This window comes from Ictalurus furcatus, chromosome 18 (genome assembly GCF_023375685.1).
Source record: "Ictalurus furcatus strain D&B chromosome 18, Billie_1.0, whole genome shotgun sequence".
Taxonomy (NCBI): Eukaryota; Metazoa; Chordata; class Actinopteri; order Siluriformes; family Ictaluridae; genus Ictalurus; species Ictalurus furcatus.
The window spans coordinates 19,471,128-19,482,555 of record NC_071272.1 but is presented as its reverse complement, the minus strand read 5'-3'; positions in this window follow the sequence as shown (position 1 = coordinate 19,482,555).

Here is an 11,428-nt window from a genome sequence, read left to right as displayed (position 1 = left end):
CTGTGATCACTGTGAGCTGGGAAACAGTGGAAGCTATTACATTTTGAAAATGCTGTGCACAAAAAAAGCTATTTGCTTAGTATATTTCTTCATTAGTTTTTGAAAATGTTCACTCTTAGATACCTTACAGCAGACACTCATTTTGATGTGGGTTATGAAGGATAAGTCGCTTACTATACTAAACAGTGCTACTGTAAATGTAAGAGTGTTTTAAAACAGAAATGTGTCTTACAGTAGCTCTAAATGCAAGTAGTCCATTCTCGTTGAATTCCCCATTGTCTTTAAAAAAGTAAATAAGTCACTAATACTTTAGTATTCTGAGGTAGAACTTTAGATGTCACTAATTGTTCTTCTTCTTTCGGATGCTCCTGTTAGGGGTTGCCATAGCGGATCACTGATCCACATATTTGATTTGGCACAGTTTTTACGCCAGATGCCCTTCCTGACACAACCTCCCATTTTATCCGGGTACTGAGTGGAACCCCCAGTGGTTGGGGTTCCCTGCCCAGCAATCAAACCCGGGCCACAGCAGTGAAAGCACAGGCTCCTTAGCCTCTAGCCCACCACGGAATCTGTGTCCCATATTTAAAGATAAAATCAATGAATACATTGTTCTGCAAACCACTGGGCATGAATTAATGATCAAACCTTTCATGGTTATAGTACAGTAAGAAACAATACCAGTCTGCTAAAATGCAGTTTAAAATCTATTTTTATGCATCTTATTTTTTCTATGATGTGATTATTTTTTTTTTTTCAAAATAAATACATGCTACTTTTAAAATGATATTTTAATCCATCATGAAAAATTATGTATTTCCATGAGGTTTAGATTATATTTATGCTTCAGCCATGGCAAAAATTGGAGACAACTGTTACTTCCTTTACCGTTCATATTAAAATATATTTATTTGGCATATGGGCAAATTTTATTTATTTCTTTATTTGTCAGTTTATTTCTTTATTTGTCTGTATTTATTTGTTTGCTTGTTTTCCCACATTTCACAGCTGATAAAAACCAAACAGAACATCAGGTGACTGCCATAAACTGCAGAAGGCACTCAATCGATGTTTTACCAAAAGCATATCACATCCCTGCAGTGTTCCCATGCAGGAAGAGATCACAGCATGCATCAGAGTCATTATGATTCGTGCTTCGTCTTCATGCTGTCCAAATCTTCCACAGTGACACAGTAATTAAACACGGTTGTGCGTCCTCACGGGACAGCCGGCAGTCCATGCTAATCGCTCCTACTTCCTGTAGTGCTCAGCTCATTGGTCTTAATGGGATTAGTTTCAGTGTCGTTTGTGTGTCATATTTTCATACCATAAACTTCAATCCATATTTTTATACCTTAATCATCAACAGTTCATGAACAGTGATGATAAAATTATAAGAGCTAGAATGCTTAGAAATGCTTAGAAAGCAAAGAGACAATATAATTCACTGACCCTTCATGTGCTATGTGGTTCCTGAAGGCTAACCGCATCACTGCTAATCACATTACAGACAGAATGCACAATTTTGTATTTTATATTATGTATAAAATTGCATCAAAATGCATTGGATGTCTGTACGCCCCAACCACCCCCCCCCCCAACCCCCAAAAAAACAACATCCAAACAAAAGAAATGTTATCATTGAGACAAATAATGTTTTGTAGTTTGTAGATAAACTCTGGATGACAAACTTCCCATCACAGTTAGCAGCGTGAGGTCAGTGACCTGAGGTCTGATTGTTATTGACTGAGAAGCTCAGTGAACTCTGAAGCTGATGTTGTGCTTCTCATCTTGGTCTTCCACCCTTCATCGTTACAGGAGTAGCTCAGCGGTCGGAAAAAATCACATTTCCACCATATTTCCTCCTTACTCAGCCAACACATGCTGGCTTTCAGATTTATGAGGCTAACAAGTAGCAAACCCAGAATTTTTCTATAAGGCTATATTCCGAGTTGGTGAATTAAGCCCAAATATTCCATCAATAGTTATGCAGGAAAAGTTGTAAAAATGCAGATTTGGATTAAGCACCTTCCTTTTAGCTAGAAAAAAACATCAGGGATAGAAAATGTGGACTGAATAAAGAATGAGCATTTATTTTTTTTATTTTATTGCTGTCAAATGTAATACAATGTAACACAGACCAATTTAAATGAAAAACAAAAAAGACTAATATAATGATATATGATTGAAAAGATGATTAGCATTCAAATACACTGAAATAATCTGATATGGGTTTATATGTAAATTAACCTATGTGAAATTTGTCCTCAGGATAAGCATCGTATTTGATTAAGATGCAGTGAGAGATTGTTTTTTTTTTTGGGGGGGGGGGGGGGTTTACATAAAAGTGGCAATTCTATTAATGAATAAAGTATCATATTTATATTTATGTATTTAATATTGGCCTTATACGGCATTACATAGTTTTTTTTTTTATGTATTTCCAGCCCAAAAGATTATTAAAGATTCATATAAAGGTTTTATTAAACAGCAGCAACTCTTAACCAGACATTTTGGTGGGACGACATAAATAACGGCATTGAGATAAGCACAATAAGCCGAGATTCTATCACAGTTAACTTATGCTATAGGCTGCTATTTAGTGAATTTTTAGAGCAGCCCTGCAACTTATGGCAGTTGACAGTCAACAACATGCAGTCATCCAGCATAAAGTCTAGCAGCTCATTTTCTGTGGTTTTAGACATACCATTGTTTAAGTGTGTTCAATACAGGAAGTGTATTTTCTGTTGCATTGTGAGGCAAACACTAGCTAGACAGACAGACAGACAGATAGACAGATAGACAGATAGATAGATAGATAGATAATTTATTTGTCCTCAAAGAGGAAATTTGTTTCCACCATGGGTGCATAGTAAAACATAAACACAACAACACCATCATAAACAATCACAGTCATAGAGGGGAGAAGGAAACATAACTAATACTGTATCATTCACCAGGTCTGCTTGGTCTAAGCAAAATGTCCAGCTACACCATGACACAAAAACCTCACAAAAGACATTAAACTAGCCCAAAAATATTTGGACACAGGAAAAATGTAAACATTTTCTTTTTCTCATTCTCACTGTGGTGTACACACATTTTTAATCAATATGTTTATTAAGGAAGTAGCTACAGAATGACAATCCACCAACCCACTTTCCCCACCCTTACTACCATGGCCAAACAGTGCTTATACACAGTAATAGGACAGCAACAAACAGTTTGGTTAAAAAGTTTGGCAAACAGGCAAACAAAATATGTATGGTAATAAAGTCAAAATATGTAGTCTAGAATGTCAAATGACTCGTGGGTTTGCTGTCCTGGATTTTAAGTATGTGAGAAACTGTGAGAAATACCCCCAGTATTTTTTCTCTTTGTTTCTTCTTTAAATTAAACATTTTCTCTGGAGTAATATGAGATGCCATTGCCAGTTTAGGAGGTTCTGGTGATTTCCATATAACAGTAATGAGTTTCTTTGCTGTAAGTATAAATCTGTAATTTTTCCATTTTTTATCTGGAAAAACAGATTAATCACCTAATGAGGTCCTGGTATCCTCCATAATGACATCTAAAATTGCCTTGCTGTAGCTTTCCAACTCAGGGGAAGACCAAGGCATGTGTAACAGAGCTCCAATTCCCACTTCACATGTAGAACATCTAGTACATTGAGACTTTCAGGAGTGCAACACCTGATGTATGGTACTAAACTGGAGTATGATAGTATTATCTGATGATGACTATTGAAAGAAATTGTCTGTACTGTTTCACAAATTGTTTACCATTCCGAGATGTTTTCCCACTTTAATTTAACATTGACGTGAATAACAATTGTAGCCATACATATATGAGACAAGTTGTCTCATATTGTCCAGAGGAAGAGAAAGGAGAGGCAGTACTCAGCCACATTGCTACCCAAAATTTAATAAAAGCATAGCTGGGAGGAATTATTTTCAGTGTAACTGTTTGAAGGGCCTAAATGCACCCACTTCATACAAGTCACTAAAGGTTTATAAATCATTTTTGTACCAGTACTGTGCTATCTTGCTTTTTTAGGTCTTCCACTTTGCCTTTATTTGCAGAAATGTATTAGATTGTATTGGATGATTATTTGTTAGAACATAAGATCTTTATGGCCTCTGAGTATTTTTAGACTAGCTCAATTTGCGTAAAAAAAAAGAGTGACCCTGTATTGTGTAGGGGGCAGTGTGATGTGCATGGGGCAGCCATCTTTGAGTGCTATGTGCAATAATAACTCTATGGAGCTAAATAAGGTCCATGAATATGCAACATCTAGAAGGGTGACGAAATGACTGGAACATCGATTTATATCCGTCAAATAGCAACATTTAAAAAAAATCGTTGGTCGATCAAAAGAGGTAATTAGCATTTAAATCCATCCATACTACTTTTCCTACATAGGATCGTGAGGAAAACTAGAGTCTATCCAAGGGGACTCAGGGCACAAAGCAACCCATCGAAGGATACAATCGCACACACTCGAGACAATTTGGAAATGCCAGTCAGCCTACAGCACTTGTCTTTGGACTGGGGGAGGAAACTGGAGTACCAGGAGGAAACCCCAAAAGCACAGGGAGTACATGCAAGCTATCAAACACAGGGCCCAGGCGGGATTTGAATCCCCAACCCCGGAGGTGCAAGGCAAACGTGCTAAGCACTAAGCCACCGTGCCCATGGTCAATTACAGTATATAATAATTATAATACTTTTTGTTATTGTAAAAATATTTGGTTTATTTTGTACAATATATTAAACAAATTTTACTATATCTTTGTAATTGAGATATATATATATATATATATATATATATATATATATATATATATATATATACATATATATATATATATATATATATATATATATATATATTGCTGTGTAATAGGTGTGTTAGTGCTAAGTAAATCTGGTATTTACAGTTGTTTCACACTTTATGCTGGATCTGTTATTTAGGCCTTTGTTTTCTCCTCACTCTCACATTTAGACAGTGTTTTTAGAGACAGTCCAGCAGATCTATTCTCACGTCACTTTAACCACACCAATCATCTCTTTCATGCCGTCTCGCTTGCCACGTCTGGAGCTGTGGGTGGTTAAAATATCAATGTTTATGTTTCTAGGCTTCAAATGTTAAATGATCAATTCTCAGTGTAACTTATGCTTCTGTTCTTTCTGAGAAAAGGAAGGTATTTTGTATTTTGATCTCTTGTATTTTGATCTCAGACTCACACACTCAGACTCTGACTAATGCAGTCCAATGTCATTTGGTGATCTCTGCAGCATTTGCAAGCTCATTATGCATGTGTACATAGGACCAGAGTGACATGTGCGATTTAACCCAGAGTGATGGATTGTTTGGTCATGAATGTTTATGCTAATTCTAATACTAGGACATGCTCAAGGCATTTATTTGCTTCTTTCGCCTATGTTTTTGTGCAGAATACAATCCTGCGTTTTCCTTTTTGAGCTACAAAACACAGACCCATGATTTTGATATATCACATCGTGCATGTGTTATTGCAGACTAAAATCACGCCGGCTCTGCTGGAACTTGCAACGCCGTATGCACTTTAGGGGCCACTAAAAAAAAATCCTGTTCTTCTTCAGTGCAGCACAAACATCATTACTGTAATAGGACACAACAGCTTCCTTTTGGAGTCACTGTTAAATAACAATATGAACATATTCAGAGCAGTGCAGTGCTGGAGGCTGATTATGTTTCCTGCAATTGAGAAAAGAGCCTCATAATAATTTACACCAAGTCCAACACCAGCGACATCCAATCAGCGATGGGGATTTAAGTACGAATGCGCTAGCTTCAAAGACTTTGAATGTAACCCAAATTGAGCCGAAACTTTATTCTTAACAACTGAGGGCCGTATTCAGAGTTGAGTTAAGAGTGTCTAGTGAGGATACGATACAGAAATTGTGTACAGTGTTATTCAGAACTACAGGCTTAAGCACTATTCAGCGGTTACATGAGAGTTATGTACAAAAGGTCAAGTTTTATTAAAACAGAGGCATGTTTCAGTTACGTGTGATTATGATCTTGAATTTAAACGCATTTTTGTTCCACAATATCAGTTTGAGAGAGGAGCATTATTAAGTCCAGCACCACTTTCTGACAGTTTGATGTAAACATAATAAAATATGTCACACTGAAATTCATGCTTTGTATGTAAATTTACTCCAAAAACGATGGAATGCCATTCAAGGCCAATATTATGTGTTAAAATTGTCATATGACAAATATGACACAATTAATTTAATACTAGTTTTATTATATTACATCACATTACATTTGCCTACAAAGAAAAATACACTATATCCTTCCTTTTGAAGTTTCCTTTTGAAAATCTTGATTCTATAACTTGCCCCTTTATATATCCATGCATGTGTAATTTACATTGGGCTACACCACAGCGCTGTTGAATCCTGAATTGTCAGAAATTGTTTTCTATATTCTGTATTATATATATAATTTTCTATCACTCAGACAATAGGTTTATATTCATGTACTCATTCTAATTCATTATTGTTTCTATAGTAACAGGGACTTGTATGGTGAATGCGCAACAATAACCTAAGCTTAATAATAGATGCATATTGACCCATATGGAAGGTGAACTGGAAATGGAAAGGTGTGTATAGATACAAGGTAGGTGTATATGTAAGTAATAAAACCCTGTGTGTGTAGTGATGAGGTGACGGGATGGTGTGATGAATTTACACACAGTTTAGGTGATTCTTATATATTCATTAAAGAATGGCACATCATTATTTTTTTTTATCCATTTAGAGTTTATGATGTGGGATGTCTGCAAAACAAGTGAGTTCCAGTTGTCACTTACATTATGGAAGATATAAAATGGGTCCTTCCCTCACCAGCCTCTCTTTTTTCTCTCTCATGAAGTTAGTAAGACAGATGAAGCTTGTCATGTTACCGGAAAAAAACTGCAAAGTATAAACCCCTCTGTCCTGAGGAATTTCTCATGTCAGTAAACTTAAAGTTACAGCTTTACCTCCAAACATTACAAAGCACTAACACTGGAGACTCCTTCCATAAATGTTAAATAAACATCTCCGTACAGAAAACCTAACCATATAAACAATTACACATTTTTAATCCATGTATGGCTACAGTTACAGTATGACTGCTCTACAAGTCCCTGTAAATGATCTGTAATTATAAAATCAATAATGTATTAAAACGAGTGCATTAATATAAACCTGTGATTGGCAGATGCACTACTATCCGAGCTTCTGTTATAGAAAATTAATTCTGACACCTTCTGACCAATCAGAATCCAGAATTTAACAGTACAGGATCATATAAATATGATCCATATACACTTCACCAGACTTCACCTCTGTCTTTTTTTTTTTTTTCTCGTATCTCCCCCTCGTGTTTATCAGCGGGACAAACCTGGGCTTCACTTCCTGCTCTGGCAGCTCTGAGGCTGAAGCTCGTGCACAGGGTTTGTCAGTGAGACCATGCTGTCCTCATGTGATAAGACTGAGGGTATGAATTCAAAGGTGGAAACTTAATCCCAGCCCTCCTGCAGCAACTAACAGCAGCGAAACCTTGGAGACCTCCACACACACACACACTGTGTGTGTGTGTGTACTATATATAGACTCCATTAATATGTGTTATTGAGATTCTATGTTCTTACAGAGTTAGGGTCAGCATCAACAACAGCCTCTGCACTCCATGGATCTTTAAGTCACCAACTTTGTATAATATAGAACTATATATGAATAATATTGGATTATATATGCTCACAAACTCTATCACAAGCCTCATGTTATCTTGTGATTGGATGTGGATGCCTGATATTTGGGAATGGAATTATGGGAGACAGTTCTGGAAGGTAAGTATACCAAATCATTTCGATGACAGACTTTGGCTCAGGCATTTCAGAATAACAAAAACAACATTTGAGATGCTGTGCAATGAGAGTGGCCCGCTGGTTAGTCCGGTTATGTGACCCACTGCGGCCCAGTTCCCACAGTAAAACGCACTGCCATTGCGCCATATAAGTTGGCCACATGGGCTAAATATCCAGTCACATCAGCCAATAATCCAATCACATGATTTGTTGAGGCAAAGTGACATGACTTTTCTGATGCGCATTGAGGAATTTATTCTGTGGTTCAATTATAGTTAATGCACATATCTTCTTAATGAATAAATCAAATTATCCGCCTTGGCATTTTGGAGATTTTCTATGCATCTGGTGTTTCCATCCATGCAATATGCCAAAATTTGGCTAAAAATAAATGGATGGAAACATGGCTACTGTGTACTACATCCTGCTTTTCAGTATGGTTTAATACAATTTAGTAGAAATAGTAGTGCACCGTTTCGAACATAGCCAAAACCTGTAGCATACTCTTTTGACATAGGATTTAGTGTGGTAGTATATTTTGGGGTGCAGCCAAGCAAATTGCCCTAGCCACCATTTTCAAGCTACTCTGAATCTGTTTAAACACCCATCATGAGAGAGATGATTGAAAAGTGCTTCAGAAATCATTTCTGGGTGAGCTGGCCTTACGTAACACAGCTCAGTGTGATTGACAGTGGTTTGATGATGCTGTGTTTTGATTCAGCTGGTGCTGAAAGACAATGATGACGCTCTGAGGATGCCTCAGGAATTGGGCGGGAAATGAAAATATAATGATAATACGCTTGCAGATTTTTTTCATGTGCATGTTTGTCATGGTTGTTTGCATATGTGTGTGTGTGTGTGTGTGTGTGTGTGTGTGTGGCTGGCAGTTTTCTCTGTCTTTCCCTAATCATGTATTCCCTGAGGTCGAGATTTCTTATCTAAACACAGCCAGGCTGAAGCCCCTGACACGGACTTGCTCGGGCATGTTCTGAATTCAGATCCACCACCGACAGCTTGTATTCAACACACCCACACCGGACGTCTGAAAGGTGCTGAACAACAACGAGTCGTGTTAGAATTCACCAGAGAGGAAGTCTGGATTTTCTGCTGAAGTGGTGTGGGCTCTCCAGAACCTTATTAAAAAAGTGTCCTATGTTTCCACGAATTTAAAACCTGTATCATTGCACCATAACAAAACATGTGCTGTCCACATCTACACACTATTTCCTTTCACAGCATAGTAAATGGATTATTAACAGTATTAATCATATTAATAATATTAATAGTAATTATTTTAATACATTACATGAAATTAAGCATTTAAAAGCGTGCACATTTCATTCAATTAAACTAAAATTCTAATTAAATGAAGCTACTTTTATTAAATTAAACTTGTGATTAATATATTTTAGCATGTTTAAATTAAGCACATACAATTGTTATTAATCAATTTGCATAGTTACAACATACTTGGACAAAGTCAGATCTATTTTAATATACAATTAAGTAAATTGTTTACTAGGGTGTATTAAAAAGGGGAATAATTTAGGGCCTAATACTGTACAAACCATATTGCTTTCACAAATCTTGATTTATATTGGTACATTCTCTAATTTCCAGCATTTTAAATGTTGGATTAGTATTTAGAATGTGTGTTTACCAAAGGTAAAAGTTTTGGCACCTACAGTATCTCAAACATGCATCATGGGACTTGTGATTTGTGATGAAATTGAGAAAATATGGAAAGTTGGTGCAACCAATTGTAAAAGTAAAAGCTAGAAAGGTAAGCTATAATAATATTAAGATATATATATATATATATATATATATATAAAAGAAAGTGCAGAGTAAAGAAAGGCTTACATATCAGAGAGTGATCAGTCACTGAGGTCAGCTTCAGAATCAGTGTGAACGTGATCATTTGGATCGCGCAAAAAAAGGTTGTCTTTACATGAAAACTCCTTGCGGTATTTCTGTGTATTTATATCTACGTCCTTTTTTCTGCTCTTAATAACTATAAATAACATTGGAAGAGCAATCAAAGAGAGGATCTGAGTGGTAAATAAAAAGAGAATAACAAAAGAGAGAGAAGGTTCACAGGAGATTCCATTTTCCTGACCTAGAGAGCGCCTGAGTGAAGGACGGACGAGTGCAAAGGAAAAAGGCAAGACGACTTCTAATCCCCGAGTGGGAAGAATAAATAAAATGATGAAAGTCTATCACATACATTCTGAATGTGGGAATCACCCCAGTCTGCGCGTTGAGGGAATTAAAGCCACAGCGGCTGAGCCGAGCCCCATGAGAGGATTACTAACGCAGCGCTGCAACTCAGCTTCCCTACAGCTCCATCAATAAAATTCATCACACTGACACACACAACATATGCCTCACCTACTAAACCACACAGAACTCAAACTGAGAAAGCTGTAGTGGTGGGATGAAGTGGACCCTGAAGATATCTGTACCTCGAAGTTAATTATTTTTCTATAACAGTATGTCCCCTAGTGTTTTATTCCTCTTATACACAGCAATTTTCCAGCGATAACATACATTACATTTACATTGCATTTAATGTTGTGCAACGTCTGCCTGTTATCACTTAGATTATCTCAGCTATAAATAGTCGTTCTCTCATCAGTCTGTCTTTCTTCTCTGTCCCATGTTGGAAAAAACTTCAAGGTACAGCTTTGCCCCTGACTGTTATAAAGCACTGACACTCGTTCCATACATATTAAGAAACTCTACCTTATTACACCACCCCCTCACTGGGTATTTTATTACAACAGATATACACACAATCAGTAGTTTGTTCCTTACATAGTGAGCCGAACGGGTAAGATAAGGATATATTCATTACTATTGATAGGCTATTTTGCCGATATTTTAGTTTGGAATCAGGTACATTATCATTCTGAAAGCCACAGGACAGCTTCATTGATAACACATTTGTTTGTTCCAGGAGAAACTGATCCTCATTTCACACACCGTGTGAAAAAATCCACAGCTGTGTCAAATGAGGCAGAGAGGAAATGAAGGAGAGGGAAAATGAGTCAGGTCTGGAAGCCTGACATCCAACATGAAAACAAAGGATATGTAGTAAATAGTATACTTAAATAATTAAATTATACAGTGCCTTCCACTAATGCTGACAAACTTGGTATAAGATCTTTTGTTAAAAAAATTCACAAAAATACTTTGCTCTCATGGCTATCAAACAATTGCAAATTATCAATTATCAAAAAAAAATCTTTGTTAAATATAGGTGTGCAACAATTATTTTAGTCAATACTTTGTGCTACCTCACTTTGCTAAGATAACAGCTCTGAGTCTTCTCCTATAATGCTTGATGAGGTTGGAGAATACATGGCAAGGGATCTGAGACCATTCTGGGATCAGGTCCATGCTGGTGGACTCTGCTCTTCAGTTCACCCCACAGGTTTTCTATGGGTTTCAAGTCAGGGGACTGGGATGGCCATGGCAGGACCTTGATTTTGTGGTCAGTAAATCATTTTTGTGTC